Source organism: Xenopus tropicalis, chromosome 5 (assembly GCF_000004195.4).
Source record: "Xenopus tropicalis strain Nigerian chromosome 5, UCB_Xtro_10.0, whole genome shotgun sequence".
Classification (NCBI taxonomy): Eukaryota; Metazoa; Chordata; class Amphibia; order Anura; family Pipidae; genus Xenopus; species Xenopus tropicalis.
In genome coordinates, this window is record NC_030681.2 from 10,333,007 (window position 1) to 10,350,572 (window position 17,566).

Consider the following 17,566-nt stretch of genomic DNA (forward strand, 5'->3'; position numbering starts at 1 on the left):
TCTTCCATTTTGATGGATGCCAGATGCAATATAGTACAAAATAAAGATGGACATAAATAAATAGGTCAGCGGTTCTCAACCTGTGGGTCGGGACCCCTTTTGGGAGTTGAACAACCCTTTTCACAGGGGTCGCCTAAGACAATGGGAAAACACATATTTCCGATGGTCTTAGGAATGATTTTATGGTTGGGGGTCACCACAACATGAGGAACTGTATTAAAGGGTCACGGCATTAGGAAGGGTGAGAACCACTGAAATAGGTGCACTTGTTTGGCAAGGTGGCCACATGAGTTAAGGTCCCCATACACCTTTAGATCCACTCGCTTGGCAATGCTGCCAAGCAAGTGGATCTTCTCCTGATATCCCCCACATACGAGTGGGTGATATCGGGAGAATCCAGGCTAATTCGATCATTTGGCCCTGGGGCCAAGCAATCGAATTATCAACGAGCCAATGCGGTCCCCGATCAAACTAGATTTTTTTACCTGCCCGATCGATATCTGGATGATTTCAAGCCAGATATCGGTAGGGCAGGCCTGTCATTAGCGTCCATACAAGGGCCGATTAGCTGCCGAATCAGTCTAATGGACCGATATCTGCAGCTAGAATCGGCCCCTGTATGGGGACCTTTAGATTTAGCCCCCCCATATGCTTGGTCAAGTAGGGCTGACCTGCTCGTTTGACCCCAATCCAACAATTAAATCCTACCCTTATAATGACTTGTCAGGAGAGGTCTGCCTCAATGGGTCAATGTGGTCCTTGTCCAACTGAATTTTCTAATCTGCTCGATAGTCTTCTTCCAAATTTTTGGTCACTTAACTAATGGCTTGCTCATTCCCCGGCCCTGATTCACCCAGTTCCACCCACATGATGACATCATGACACCTGGATGGTAATTGATACCCATGAAGGCAACCATGGTTTGGAGGAGCCAAGTCATGGCTTGGAGGGGCTGAGTCGGCACTAGTTTATAAAGTCAGCTCAGCATTTACCTCCTTTGTTCCTTTTGGACGTAGGGGATTCAAGCCAAGCCTGCAGTTAGGTTATCTATTTTCAACAAACTTTATCTATCTCAGCCAGTTTATAAAAGCTGGAATCCTGGATAATTTCCTTTTGAGAAAGGACCTGCGCCAATGTCACCAGTAACATCTTCTCCACCATGACCATCTCCTACAGCTCCAGTGACGTCAATGGGAAATACACCGAAAATGTGGGTGGAAACATTCTGTGTAATACGTGGTGAAATAAAGGAGGGCCTAGTGGGCTTCTGGCTGAGGAACAATTATGTGCGCAAAACAGATCACCTTCCCCAGGGTTTGGGGGATTTGGGCCAAAAATATTTAGTTTTGGAATAACATCTAATTATACCACAGTAGACAATATCCAAATATATAAATGTGTGTGTGTGTACTTAACACAAGTGCTGACTCTGAAAGTAATGGGGGAACTAAATAACAAAGCTATAATAAAGTGGGAAACGGACTGAAGACAATAAGGAAGCTAAACCACAACGCAGGCCATCAATAGAAAAACTTACTGAAAATGTAAAATTAGCCTGGGAACAGAAGGGCATGATTGGTTATACTGAGGGAATGACTCACACCGACAGGGGAACTGACAGCTTGAGCTGGCACTGAGATGGGCATAGAAACTCAGCCCCCCAAGGGCATTTGGAATGTGCATTTATATATATATACATTTGCCATGCCAGGGTTTATAAAATAAAGCCAATTGTAACATCTGTGTTTATTTAGTTCATGTGTATCTATTAAATATGGTTCCTCTGCTTTTAAATATGGATGTGCTTCCTGCCCAGGGATTCACAGCATTACGTGAGCACTATGTAGGCTGTGTGAGTCAACTCCGACCCATAGCAACCAGCCTTCCGCAGAGCAACTGGCTTAACCTAATACGTTCCAGTAAGCCAAATAGGGACTGACTCCTGCCAAGCCGGCTTTGTCATCGGCGCCCCCGTATATCATAAACACATAAAATGAGTACAACATTGTGCAAATCTGAGCATATCTTTGTAGTAAAACACATATTTATATTTGAACAGAAAGGAGGAGGAACTATTACACCCAAACAGGCTGATTGCACCCTGGGACCTCACATTGCAAGCAGGGGCTGATGGGAATGATGAGCAATCTCTGTATCATGCTGGGGTTATATAAATAATGAATAATTACAGATAATAAAAAAAAGGTTATTTTTGCCTGAAGACAGGGTTCAACCGACAGTTGCAAAACAATAACTTTTACTTCCTTTTTTATTTAAACAAAAAACAGAAGCTCTATGATTCTTTATGACTGGGATTTTTGAAATGGTAATAGCGGGGTATAGATATGGGTAAAGGTATAGATCATGGGATATGTCAGGGGCATAGTAAGATGGAGTAGGCCCTGCAACTGATGGGGGGCTGTGGGGGGCTGTGGGGGCCCTTCCTGTTGCAGTATGTGATTGGGGGGCTGAAAAGCATTTTGCAGTGGGGGATACAATTACTAGTTACTCCACTTGCAATTATTAGCTCATTTAAAAGAAACAGAACTGATATTGCTTTTATTTACACCGAAAAACTGTGTTCCCCAGAGGTTGGGGGGATTGTAATAAAAGTCACAATGTTGGCAGTTATAACTTTAGATAAGGAACCTTCATATTATACATATGTAGACCTTCAAACTCCATTGACTTCTAATGAAACTCTTTCGAATCAAATATTCCCTTTGTGGTCCAGCACTTGGTTTAGATAGATATAGGACCATTGCCCTAATAGTTCCAAGAATATCAACCAAACCCAAATACTACTCTAATTGGTCTTCAGTCTTATCTTTTACCATCCATTCAGTCTACTGCTTTTGGCGCACCTAGGAAACCCTAGCCTTGTCTTTGGAAACCCCCACTCTAGATCATTGGGAGGTTAGGACATAGCTACCTAGAAGTATGTTGGCCTCCTGATGGTAGAGGGGAAAGATCAAGTTATAAGAACCCTGACCTGAAAGCCAAGATGTGATCTCAACCCCTGTAGGCACACCCCTGAGGAGAGGTCCCGGCAGGACTCGATCCTCTAGTTCAGTGATCCCCAACCAGTGGCTTATTTTTGAATTCCTGGCTTGTTGGCAAGTTTTAATTGCATAGAAACAAGATGTACTACCAAATAAAGCCCCCTGTAAGCTGATAGGGTGCAAAGAGGCCCCTAATAGCCAATCACAGCCCTTATTTGGCTCCTCCATGAACTTTTATGGTGCTTGTGTTGCTCCCCAAGTCTTTTTACATTTGACTGTGGCTCACGAGTAAGAAAGGTTGGGGATCCCTGCTCTAGTCCCACACTGTAGCCCTTGTCTGCTAACTGTTTGCAAGTCCCTTGTTTGTATAGTATTAGCACAAAGCACTGTGTAGCTTAATGCATTGTATTAAGATTTGAATAATGACGAAATGAGAGATCTATGGGCGGTCGTCACATCACCCCCTTATTAGCTTTGCAAGGCACACACACACATATAAGATGTATTAAGCAAGAGCAAGGTATAAATAACTGTTAAACTAGTATATTAAATTATGCCTTCCTGGACAAGGTGATAGGAAACATTCTGTCTTGTTAAAATTTCTGCAGAACGGGCCGTATCTCTGATAAGCGACAACGTGGATTAAGGGATATAAACAATTGATGCCAAGGCTGGCTGGTGGGATTAAGCTTTTATCTTTATAATTTGCTTGTGATGGAAGAGTCTCATTCCAGACATAAGATACCGAGAGGCCTGTAAATGTATCTGCTCCTTGTGAGTGTGCCAAGCAAAGTAAATATGGATGTTCTCTATTGATGGCACCCTCATCAACCCTGTTGATTCGGCGCGTTGCTTGGGGGTGATTTTTGACTCCAGTCTCTCTTTCTCTGACCATACTAACACCACTGTCAAAACCTGTCACTTTTTCTTGCGTAATATTGCCAAAATCCGTCCCTTTCTCTCTACTGCAACAGCTAGGCTGCTCATGCATGCTCTCATCCTATCCCGTCTTGACTACTGTAACCTGCTACTAACCGGCCTCCCTAACTCCCATCTTTCCCCCCTACAGTCTATATTAAATACTGCTGCCACAATTCCCCTCCTCTCATCCAGGAGAGTTCAGGCCCTTCCCCTGCTAAAGTCCATTCCTCTGCTCCTCACTCGATCTCTTCCTTTGTGTCTCCGTACGTTCCTGGCCGACTCCTTCGTTCCTCTGCTCCTCACTCCATCTCTTCCCTTGTGTCTCCGTACGTTCCTGGCCGACTCCTTCGTTCCTCTGCTCCTCACTCCATCTCTTCCCTTGTGTCTCCGTACGTTCCTGGCCGACTCCTTTGTTCCTCTGCTCCTCACTCCATCTCTTCCCTTGTGTCTCCGTACGTTCCTGGCCGACTCCTTCGTTCCTCTGCTCCTCACTCCATCTCTTCCCTTGTGTCTCCATACGTTCCTGGCCGACTCCTTCGTTCCTCTGCTCCTCACTCCATCTCTTCCCTTGTGTCTCCGTACGTTCCCGGCCGACTCCTTCGTTCCTCTGCTCCTCACTACATCTCTTCCCTTGTGTCTCCGTACGTTCCCGGCCGACTCCTTCGTTCCTCTGCTCCTCACTCCATCTCTTCCCTTGTGTCTCCGTACGTTCCCGGCCGACTCCTTCGTTCCTCTGCTCCTCACTCCATCTCTTCCCTTGTGTCTCCGTACGTTCCCGGCCGACTCCTTCGTTCCTCTGCTCCTCACTCCATCTCTTCCCTTGTGTCTCCGTACGTTCCCGGCCGACTCCTTCGTTCCTCTGCTCCTCACTCCAGCTCTTCCCTTGTGTCTCCGTACGTTCCCGGCCGACTCCTTCGTTCCTCTGCTCCTCACTCCATCTCTTCCCTTGTGTCTCCGTACGTTCCTGGCTGACTCCTTCGTTCCTCTGCTCCTCACTCCATCTCTTCCCTTGTGTCTCCGTACGTTCCTGGCCAACTCCTTTGTTCCTCGCAGAGCAATCGTTTGGTTGCGCCCCCCACTACTACTGCGGTTTCCCGCCTTAACCCTTTCTGCACTGCTGCCCCTCACATTGGGAATGCCCTCCCTGATTTCCCCCGGAGAGAATCCTCCCTCAGTCTTTTTAAAACCAAACTTAAAGACTCCCTTTTGGAGCACTCACCCAGCACCTGATCTGGGAAATAGCACTTATATTGTAATGTCACCCACTGTGACCTACAGCACTTATATTTGCCTACTTGTGTCTGTAAGTTCCCCTCCCATATAGATTGTAAGCTCTACGGGGCAGGGACCTCCATCCTCTTGTGTCTTTGACTCTTAACTTATTGCAACTCTATCTTGTATTTATTTGTATTTATTGTTATACTGTGTATTTATCTATTATTATCTTAATAACCCCCTGTTTGTATTAATCTATTCTACCGTACAGCGCTGCGTACATAAGTAGCACTTTATAAATAAAGATATATATACATACATACTACTTGCATAGGTTCCCTGGATTCTGTTTTGACATATGACACAAATAGAATGATTGTTTAGTAGGTAGGGACTGTAAAATTGTGTTTTACATGAGGCGATCCTAAGTAGGGTTTGCATACACGTCTGCCCTGCTCTCATTCCAAAAAATGTAGGGTAGCACCAACAATTTAGTGCAAATGTACATTCTGCTTGGCTTTCCAGATATCTAGGAGAGCAAATAAGCATTCAATAAAACACCACTTTTATTGGACCCCCATCTACTGCTTAAGGTTCCCATACATGGGCCGATTCTACCTGCCGATATTGGTCCCTTAGACTGATTCGGCAGCTAATCGGCCCATGTATGGGCACTACCGACGGGCCTACCCAACCGATATCTAGCCTGAAATCTCGATCGGGCAGGTTAAAAAATCTAGTCGGATCAGGGACTGCATGGGCTCGTTGATGCGGTCCCCGGACCGACTTTGCCTATACCCGTCATTATAATTTGCCTATTACCCGTCGTTATATTAGCCTGGATTCTCCCGATATCGCCCACCCGTAGGTGAAGGTGTATGGGTACCTTTAGTTTCTTCAAAGGGACAACTTGGGAACCAATGATAATACAGAATGATGGATAAAGGGCTTCTGGTCCAGCCCAGCTCTTGATTGGAGGACTAATCTCATCCTTAGAGAACTCGTTCCCACTCCCTTGATGGGTGTCCCCTGCCTTTTCGTTAGAGGTTGAGAGGTTCATTAGATAAATCTTTATAGAGACCTTGTATACATATATGTAGATGCTGATCTAGTGCTTTCTAAACCGTTTCTTCTCTTAGGTAAACAAACTGAGTCAGTGAAGCCTTTCCTTCAGATTAAATCATCTATTGTTGTAATTAATTTAGTTACCCTTCAATGAACCTTTACCAGTTCCTCTGTCCAAATTTTTACCTCTTTGCTCGAGGTGTGGTCCATCTAACGATTTATACACAGGGAGGACAATGTTTGTACTACTCCTCCATTCTACCAAGGTTGTATTAGCTTTATCCATCTTTAATTAACCTCTATAGAACCTTTCTTGTTACTATGGACTGGCTGTATGACTTTACATTAACAGTATTTATATTGACCTGCTTCTTCTGTATTCCGTCCCATTCCACTCTTGTATACCTTCAGCTTTGATTCCATAGATTAACATTATTTTTTCCAATGGGCCAATAACACTCTAGACCAGCTAGACCATGTCATGTCATGAATAAAAACCAGTGGGGTCCTATACTTCTCTTTGTGATTCCCCAATTACAAATCAATATGAATATGCCCCATTTATATAATGGGGTTCATTTACCTGGCCAGTAACCCATTGCAACCCATCCCCTGTTTGTTATCATTGTTCAACTAGCAGCTGGATGAAAAAACTAATCACCGATTGGTTGCTGTGGGTTACTACCCAGTTGCAAATTTGCCCAGTGTTTATAAATGAGCCCCACTGTGTCGTAAGAATTGCTGCCATATTGGTGGTCCTGTGGCACTTAGTCCACTAAAATGGATTTGTTAAATATTTTCTGGCAATTGACTTGAATTTCCTATGTCCCAAAGCATTCTAGTATTGTAGATTGTAAGCTCTTTTGGGCAGGGCTCTCTTCACCTCTTGTATCGGTTATTGGTTGCTTTATATGTTACTCCTTGTAGATTGTAAGCTCTTTTGGGCAGGTCTCTCTTCCCCTCCTGTATCGGTTATTGATTGCTTTATATGTTACTCTGTATGTCCAATGTATAAAACCCACTTATTGTACAGCGCTGCGGAATATGTTGGCGCTTTATAAATAAATGTTAATAATAATTATATTTAGAAAGAAACAAGACAATAGCCCATCAGTCAAGACCCCATAGAACGTAGGGTACTTCTGGCACTAGCCCACCATGATTTTAAAATTGCCATCTGTGTGTTACGTTGGCACAAAAGGCCCAGGTAAGTGCCACAGCCATGTACATAGAGATTTAATGGGTTCACATTTGCACCCATTGTAGTGCCTACGGCTCTCAATTAGAACTAAAAACCCCACTGCTGATATTAAGGTATTTGTGTCATTACTTCTGATTTCAATACTGGCAATGGAGGAGGTACAAATACCCCAATATCAGTGTTTTTTATAATAATAAAAAGACTTCTGGACCAGAAAGAAGACTACTTGAACCCATAAAATGCCAACAATGCCCTCATATAAATTGATATTGTCCATGCCTGGAAGGTCCAGCCCAGACTAATGTATCCTTGGGAGATGCCTAATGGCAGCTGACCCGCAGGCTGACGGATTTATTCCACCCCCAAGCTCTTAAATATCAACAAACAAGGAAAGTGCTCTTCTCCAAACACATCTCAGCGGTGCGGTGAGGAAAGAGGGAGGGAAATGGCTGCTTTGCCCAGGCCTGAGACTTCCACTCCCCTAATGAGAGCCATTAGCTGTGTTATTGATGTCAGCCTTTGCTGTGAGGTCTTGGAGTCATGAAATGATGTGGATTCCTGCGGAGGATGCAAGCCATCTGATCCGCGCCACCTGGCTGAAACCAAAGAAAGCCGCCACTTCATTAATGGGTTTAGCCTTTGCTAATTGGTGTCTTAACATATTTGCTGATTTCTTCTTGCACAGCAAGGGGAGATATCCTTTCCATTGGCATCCGCTCCTACAAAGGGAAGGTCTGAGCAGGAAGCCGGAGAGAAAGCATGTTTAAAATTCCCACTGAGACACAAGTTTGGGGGCCACATTGCAGAGTAGATCAATTCAAAATGCACAAAGCCCCTACTGTACATTATAAGGATATTAGCAGTCACTGAGGGGTCCTGTGCCCATATAAAGGCACAAGGCTGCAGGCTGAGTTATACAGGGAACTCTGAGTATCACTCATGTATTATAAGGGATAATGTACCCCCTACTGTAAATGATAAGGATATTAGCAGTCACTGAGGGGTTCTGTGCCCCCCATATAAAGGCACAAGGCTGCAGGCTGAGTTATACAGGGAACTCTGAGTATCACTCATGTATTATAAGGGATAATGTACCCCCTACTGTAAATGATAAGGATATTAGCAGTCACTGAGGGGTTCTGTGCCCATATAAAGGCACAAGGCTGCAGGCTGAGTTATACAGGGAACTCTGAGTATCACTCATGTATTATAAGGGATAATGTACCCCCTACTGTAAATGATAAGGATATTAGCAGTCACTGAGGGGTTCTGTGCCCATATAAAGGCACAAGGCTGCAGGCTGAGTTATACAGGGAACTCTGAGTATCACTCATGTATTAAAAGAGATAATGTACCCCCTACTGTAAATTATAAGGATATTCCAAATATAAATAGTTTAAGATCTATGAAATATATGGTGGAATGGCAAGTTAAGAGATTCAAGAAAATGCACTGACATTAGTTGCAATGCAGGTCTAGGTACATTGCATAGAAACATACAGGTAAATGGGTGAAGATGGCAAATGTAATGTTGGGCATAGCGGGAAAGGGTCAAGTATGGTACGGAGGGAAACAACATGTGTAATGTCTGGATTTATTGTAATTATTTGGGGAAGGGACATGGAGACAGGTAGCAGTGTTTTCATTGGTTGTGTATGTGGGTATGTGGGTGGGAGTGCGGTTACTTTGCAAAGGTAAGAATATTTAAATAGAGAACCTAAACCTATTGGAGATTGACATGAAATGGGCAGAGCTAATACCTCGGCTTTCCATTAGCTAAATAAATGCTCAGGAGTGATGAGCTGGATAGGTATTAATATTACACTGCAGTATATATATATATATATATATGTGTGTGTGTGTGTGATGCACTGGGGAGCCCTGCCAGTTTGTTGCATTATATGGCTACTAGGGACTGGGGCTTCCCTACATTATTATTATTATTATTATTAACATTTATTTATAAAGCACCAACATATCCCGCAGCGCTGTACAATAAGTGGGTTACATACATTGGACATACAGAGTAACATATAAAGCAATCAATAACCGATACAGGAGGGGAAGAGAGCCCTGCCCAAAAGAGCTTACACTCTACAAGGAGTAACATATAAAGCAACCAATAACCGATACAGGAGGGGAAGGGAGCCCTGCCCAAAAGAGCTTACACTCTACAAGGAGTAACATATAAAGCAACCAATAACCGATACAGGAGGGGAAGGGAGCCCTGCCCAAAAGAGCTTACACTCTACAAGGAGTAACATATAAAGCAATCAGTAACCGATACAAGAGGGGAAGAGAGCCCTGCCCAAAAGAGCTTACAATCTACAGACTCTGTGATGGCTCTGTAAGGGATCGGGACTATGTGTTAAGCGCTTAGGGTGATGGTAAGATTTGTCACAAGGGGTTAAATCTGTACTATCACGGGCAACAGATCTCCTGGAATATTTGTAAAGTTCCTCAAACTGTTTCTTGATGGAAAAAACTATTTAACTATCTTTAACATGTTATTTTACCAGGGTAAAAAATGTATATTTTTTCTTACTATTATATTCTTATATTATATTATTATTTACTATTATTGTCTATATATATATATATGAGTTTCTGTTCTTAAGATGGCCATACACCATGAGGTCACCAAATAAGCTGATCTTTCCCGTTATGCTCACTTAAGGTGGAATTCCATCATTTGGTTCTAGAACTACGGGCAAAGGAGCTGTCAGAGCGAGAACCAACGGAAAAATCAAGCCTGCCCAATCAACATCTGTCCAATTTTCAGCAGCAATTTTCAGCCCAGATTAGACTGCTCTGGCCGCCGCTCTCATTTTATCGCGTGTCTCTATCTAGGAACTGTCCCTATTGGGCCTCCCTGTGTGGCTGTGCTGCCCGGGACACTCACAAATCACTGCAGTGCAATGTGCCCAGTAATATGTCACCGGCCTCATAAGGCAAATATTTACAGGTCACACAAACCGTGCGTTAATCACATCATGCGTACGGTCAGTCACGTTGGGGCAGCTCGGTGAGGATTTAATGGGGTTGTTCACCTTTGAGTTAACTTTTAGTATGATGTATAGAATGATATTCTGAGATATGTTGCAATTGGTCTTCATTTTTTTTATTATTTGTAGTTTTTTAATGACTTTACTTTTTGTTCAGCTATACAGTTTAGAATTTCAGCAGCTATGTGGTTGCTAAGGTCCAAATTGCCTTAGCAACCAGCTAAGGTAGAGTTGCAATGAAAGGCTGGGATATGAACAGGAGAGGGTCTGTATAGAAAGATAAGTAATAAAAAGTAACAATAACAATAAAGCTGTAGCCTCACAGAGCAATAGTTTTTTGGCTGCCGGGGTCAGTGACCCCCATTTGAAAGCTGGAAAGAGTCAGAAGTAGCAAATAATTCCAAAGCTATATAAAATAATTGTTCAGCAGCTCTCCAGTTTGGAATTATAACAACTATATGGTTGCTAGGGTCCAAATAACCTTAGCAACCAGGGAGTAGCTTGAATCAGAGACTGACATATGACTAGGAGAGGGACTGAATATAAAAAAAAGTAATAAAAAGTAACAATAACTATAAAACTGGAGCCTCACAGAGCAATAGTTTTTGGCTGCCGGGGTCAGTGACCCCCCATTTGTAAGCTGGAAGAGGCAGAAGAAGAAAGCAAATACTTAAAAAAAACTCTAAGAAATAAATAATGAAGACCAATTGAAAAGTTGCTTAGAATTGTCCATTTTTGCAGATCTGTTACAGATATTTTAGTGGTCAAAGGGTTTGAATAGGATTTGTAACTTACACTTTACAACCAGCCGTTGCTATGATGCAGGCAGTGATATTTGGCAACAAATTGCTCTTGTGGTTAATTTATATTTTTCTTTGTGGGTTTTCAGCTATTTGCCTCCATGTTCTGTCAGTAATGGTCGTCCAGCCATCAGCATGTTTCTAAGGGCAGATTTATATGGCTGGAATTCCCTGTAGCTGCGGCTCTTTCTCCTATTCATCTTCCAATGTGTCAGTCAAGGCCGGACCCTGCTATAAGGTGACCAGATCACAGGACAATTCAGGACACGTCTAATACATACATGTTGCAGGGCGTTTTAATTAAACTGCAGTCAGCTTAGCCCTGACGGAGGGAGTTTTGATTGGCTACAGGGCACATTCACGATGCCGCAATGCGCCATTTCTTTTGCACTTTGCCCACTGCATCCTGGGCTGATTGAGCCCCCTGATACTGCTCTTAGGGGCAGATTTATCCAAAGACGAGTTCGAATCCTGAATGGGAAAAATTTGGATTGGAAACGAAAATTTCTGAACATCGCAAATATCACGAAAATGCTTATGAAAAAATCGTATTAGTCATGATAATATCGTATTGGCGATCCGAAAGTCACTAAATTTTCGTACCGAACGATTGTAAACACCGGCAAAACTGATCCGAATCTTTGTGCGCTAAAAATACGAAAAAATCGTGCAAGCGTCGAAAAGGTTGCGCAAGGTACGAAAAAGTTGTGGAAAATACGATTGGACCAATCGAACGAACGCTCGGAGTGTTCGTGGATAAATAAATGCGCCCCTTAGTATGATATAGAGAGTAATATTCTGAGACAATTTGCAATTGGTCTTCATTTTTTATTACTTGTAGTTTTTAAATTATGTCAATAATTGTTCAGCAGCTCTCCAGTTTGGAGTTATAACAGCTATCTGGTTTCTAGGGTCCAAATTACCTTAGCAACCAGGGAGTAGCTTGAATGAGAGACTGCTATATGAATAGGAGAGGGACTGAATATAAAAAAAGTTATAAAAAGTAACAATAACAATAAAACTGTAGCCTCACAGGGCAATCATTTTTGGCTGCCGGGGTCAGTGACCCCTGTTTGAAAGCTACAAAAAGTCTGAAGAAGGAGGCAAATAATTAAATAACTCTAAGAAATAAATAATGAAGACCAATTGAAAAGTTGCTTAGAACTGTTCATTCTATAAGTTACATTAAAGGTGAACCACCCCTTTAATGAATGGTGCTTCCCATTATGGAAAGATCCATCATCAAGTCACAAGCATTCTGGATGTTAGATCCCATCTCTCTATAAGGGGTACTACCTCTTTAAATCATTTTACCCAAAAAATAGGAGGGGGGGGGCTAATTTTGCTATTGAAATATTCCTCAATTATGTCAAAAACACATGTTAATGCTGCCCCTGCTGCGGCTGCTCATTTAGAAGTAATAATTCTGGATGGGCCCAGACAGGGAATCCATTTCAGCCAGGAGACAGGAGCAGCCGGGGATTTTATGGCTGTGCGGGGCCCGGTGTAGTCAGCGCAAAGCCTTCACTTTATTATATTGTGTCCCCAGACTGAAAAGCCATTTAGTCTGCAGCCCCCCTGCCTTTTTGCCTTCCTTTGCCTCTTCTAAGGCTCAGGGTCGGGAGGGGGGGAAATCAAGCAAATGAATGGATCTTTCCTTCTATAAGAAACATTCCTGGGAAGGGAATCAGGTTCTGCTACTACAGTTTCTATTTTCATGGAATAATCTATAGATATAAAGGTATTGGATCCCTTATCCGGAAACCCGATATCCAGAAAGCTCTGAATTACGGAAAGCCTGTCTCCCATAGACTTGATAAAATTTATTTCCTTTTTCTCTGTATTTTTCTTTGTATTTGATCCCAACTAAGATATAATTACCCCTTATTGGGGGCAGAACAGCCCTATTGGGTTTATTTAATGGTTAAATGATTCCCTTTTCTCTGTAATAATAAAACAGTACCTGTACTTGATCCCAACTAAGATATAATTACCCCTTATTGGGAGCAGAACAGCCCTATTGGGTTTATTTAATGGTTAAATGATTCCCTTTTCTCTGTAATAATAAAACAGTACCTGTACTTGATCCCAACTAAGATATAATTACCCCTTATTGGGGGCAGAACAGCCCTATTGGGTTTATTTAATGGTTAAATGATTCCCTTTTCTCTGTAATAATAAAACAGTACCTGTACTTGATCCCAACTAAGATATAATTACCCCTTATTGGGGCAGAACAACCCTATTGGGTTTATTTAATGGTTAAATGATTCCCTTTTCTCTGTAATAATAAAACAGTACCTGTACTTGATCCCAACTAAGATATAATTACCCCTTATTGGGGCAGAACAACCCTATTGGGTTTATTTAATGGTTAAATGATTCCCTTTTCTCTGTAATAATAAAACAGTACCTGTACTTGATCCCAACTAAGATATAATTACCCCTTATTGGGGGCGGAACAGCCCTATTGGGTTTATTTAATGGTTAAATGATTCCCTTTTCTCTGTAATAATAAAACAGTACCTGTACTTGATCCCAACTAAGATATAATTACCCCTTAATGGGGCAGAACAGCCCTATTGGGTTTATTTAATGGTTAAATGATTCCCTTTTCTCTGTAATAATAAAACAGTACCTGTACTTGATCCCAACTAAGATATAATTACCCCTTAATGGGGCAGAACAGCCCTATTGGGTTTATTTAATGGTTAAATGATTCCCTTTTTCTCTGTAATAATAAAACAGTACCTGTACTTGATCCCAACTGGATGTAATATAATCCTTGTGGGTTTAATTAATGTTTTATTGATTTCTAAGTAGACTAAAGGTATGAAGATCCAAATTATGGGAAGACCCCTTATCTGGAATACCCTTGGTCCCGAGCATTCTGGATAACGGGTCCTATACCTGTATTGTATTTGTGCTGGGAATACAGGGAAAGGAGAGGAGTTGGGGGGAAAAAATATCGTTTACTCATGTGTCCCTATAGGCAAGTGGCATTCAGTGGTAAAAGGGGTTGTTCACCTTTGAGTTAACCTTTAGTATGATGTAGAGAGTAATATTCTGAGGGAATTTGCAATTGGTCTTCATTCTATTTTTTGTAGTTTTTTAATTTTGTTACGTTTTTGTTCAACAGCTCTCCTGTTTTTGAGTTTCGGCAGCTATTTGGTTGCTAGGGTCCAAATTAACTTGGAAACCACGGTGTGGTTTGAATGAAAGAAATTATATATTAATAGGAGAGGACTTGAATAGAAAAATAAGTACTAAAAAGTAACAATAACAATCACACTGGGGTTTCACAGAGCAATAGTATTTTGGCTGCCGGGGTCAGCGACCCCTGTTTGAAAGCTGCAAAGAGTCAGAAGAAGAAGGCAAATAATTCAAACACTATTAAAAAAAAATAAAGATGACCAATTGAAAAGTTGCTTAGAATTGCCCTTTCTATAACATACTAAAAGTTAACCTAAGATGAACCACCCCTTTTAATTATTCTGTTACCGGTCAGCAGAGGACAGCGCATATATAGTAAGGATTAGGGCCCCCCAATGATCACTCTCCCCCTCTAGTACTCGGTTGTGCTCTCAGAGCTCCGTGCCAGGGGCGGCAGGGTCAGGGCTCTGCTTTGTTTGTTTACTTAGTGACACAGAGTATCAGTGAGATGGAGCCAAAGGGAAATAATGTGTTTACAATAGAAGTGAAGAACAAGAAAGAAACACCGGTTTATTTTACACTAAATCATTTGATTTGGCTACTGAAACCCCCAACCCCCCCCGTGTCACATGAGCTGCACAAGCTACATCCCACCATGGTCTGTTACATTGCTCTAGTCCTGCTTTATGGCTGAGATTCTAGCTATCTGTATAACAGAGCATTCTGTCACAGTGGCACAGATCCTATCTGATCCCCCCCCATTGTAAGCAGCAGTCCTGCCCTGCTTTATGGCTGAGATTCTAGCTATCTGTATAACAGAGCATTCTGTCACAGTGGCACAGATCCTATCTGATCCCCCCATTGTAAGCAGCAGTCCTGCCCTGCTTTATGGCTGAGATTCTAGCTATCTGTATAACAGAGCATTCTGTCACAGTGGCACAGATCCTATCTGATCCCCATTGTAAGCAGCAGTCCTGCCCTGCTTTATGGCTGAGATTCTAGCTATCTGTATAACAGAGCATTCTGTCACAGTGGCACAGATCCTATCTGATCCCCATTGTAAGCAGCAGTCCTGCCCTGCTTTATGGCTGAGATTCTAGCTATCTGTATAACAGAGCATTCTGTCACAGTGGCACAGATCCTATCTGATCCCCCCATTGTAAGCAGCAGTCCTGCCCTGCTTTATGGCTGAGATTCTAGCTATCTGTATAACAGAGCATTCTGTCACAGTGGCACAGATCCTATCTGATCCCCCCATTGTAAGCAGCAGTCCTGCCCTGCTTTATGGCTGAGATTCTAGCTATCTGTATAACAGAGCATTCTGTCACAGTGGCACAGATCCTATCTGATCCCCCCATTGTAAGCAGCAGTCCTGCCCTGCTTTATGGCTGAGATTCTAGCTATCTGTATAACAGAGCATTCTGTCACAGTGGCACAGATCCTATCTGATCCCCCCCATTGTAAGCAGCAGTCCTGCCCTGCTTTATGGCTGAGATTCTAGCTATCTGTATAACAGAGCATTCTGTCACAGTGGCACAGATCCTATCTGATCCCCCCATTGTAAGCAGCAGTCCTGTCCTGCTTTATGGCTGAGATTCTAGCTATCTGTATAACAGAGCATTCTGTCACAGTGGCACAGATCCTATCTGATCCCCCCATTGTAAGCAGCAGTCCTGCCCTGCTTTATGGCTGAGATTCTAGCTATCTGTATAACAGAGCATTCTGTCACAGTGGCACAGATCCTATCTGATCCCCCCCATTGTAAGCAGCAGTCCTGCCCTGCTTTATGGCTGAGATTCTAGCTATCTGTATAACAGAGCATTCTGTCACAGTGGCACAGATCCTATCTGACCCCCCCCCCCAACCCCCCATTGTAAGCAGCAGTCCTGCCCTGCTTTATGGCTGAGATTCCAGCTATCTGTATAACAGAGCATTCTGTCACAGTGGCACAGATCCTATCTGATCCCCCCCATTGTAAGCAGCAGTCCTGCCCTGCTTTATGGCTGAGATTCTAGCTATCTGTATAACAGAGCATTCTGTCACAGTGGCACAGATCCTATCTGATCCCCCCATTGTAAGCAGCAGTCCTGCCCTGCTTTATGGCTGAGATTCTAGCTATCTGTATAACAGAGCATTCTGTCACAGTGGCACAGATCCTATCTGATCCCCCCATTGTAAGCAGCAGTCCTGCCCTGCTTTATGGCTGAGATTCTAGCTATCTGTATAACAGAGCATTCTGTCACAGTGGCACAGATCCTATCTGATCCCCCCATTGTAAGCAGCAGTCCTGCCCTGCTTTATGGCTGAGATTCTAGCTATCTGTATAACAGAGCATTCTGTCACAGTGGCACAGATCCTATCTGATCCCCCCATTGTAAGCAGCAGTCCTGCCCTGCTTTATGGCTGAGATTCTAGCTATTAACTGCAGGATTTTAAACCCTACACTTAAGGCTAATGTCCCACCAGTGTTTCAGGAGAGTAGGGGCAGGTTTGTGGGGAAAATGGGAACCTAACATTATCCTTAATGTAATTACTTAGCAATCTAATTGAGATATAAAGCAGTATGGCAAACTCAATGGCAGCCCCTGTGGCTGTAGGAGTACAGAGTGTGGGGAGCCCAATAGGGCAATGAGCAATTTCAATATTTATTGTAACACAATTCAACTTCATAAAGTTTTAAAGACCCTAAAATGAATTAGCTGAGGAGCCAAGTAACATAAAGTTACACCAAGGTAATATTAATATATGGAATATAGTGAATGAAGGATACATTTAGTATCAGAATAGGACTCAGGACCCAAGAGAAGTGGATCACAAAATATATTTAAAAAAAAATAGAAAATCGTTATTGTTTCATCCAATTGTATATACCCGTGCGATATAGATCATACGCTGCCTGAATGACTGCGACTATCGCCGACTGTGACTGCGAGCGGCTACTTCTACACTCAGATCCCTTCTCTTCTCATTCACATTCATTGCCCCTTGACAGCAAGACGATTCTTCAGAAACCCAACTACATGCGATTATAGTTAAATCGCTCTTTGCTCCCTACAGATGGTTTTATTTGAGTACAGGGGGAAAGTCGCATTAGCCGCTCTAGATTTTGATTAATACAAGTTTTTTTCATTTGTAAGGAAATATTCGTTTATTTAATACCTTTGTTTTTATTTCAACTTAAATGTACAAGTTTATTGAGCAAAG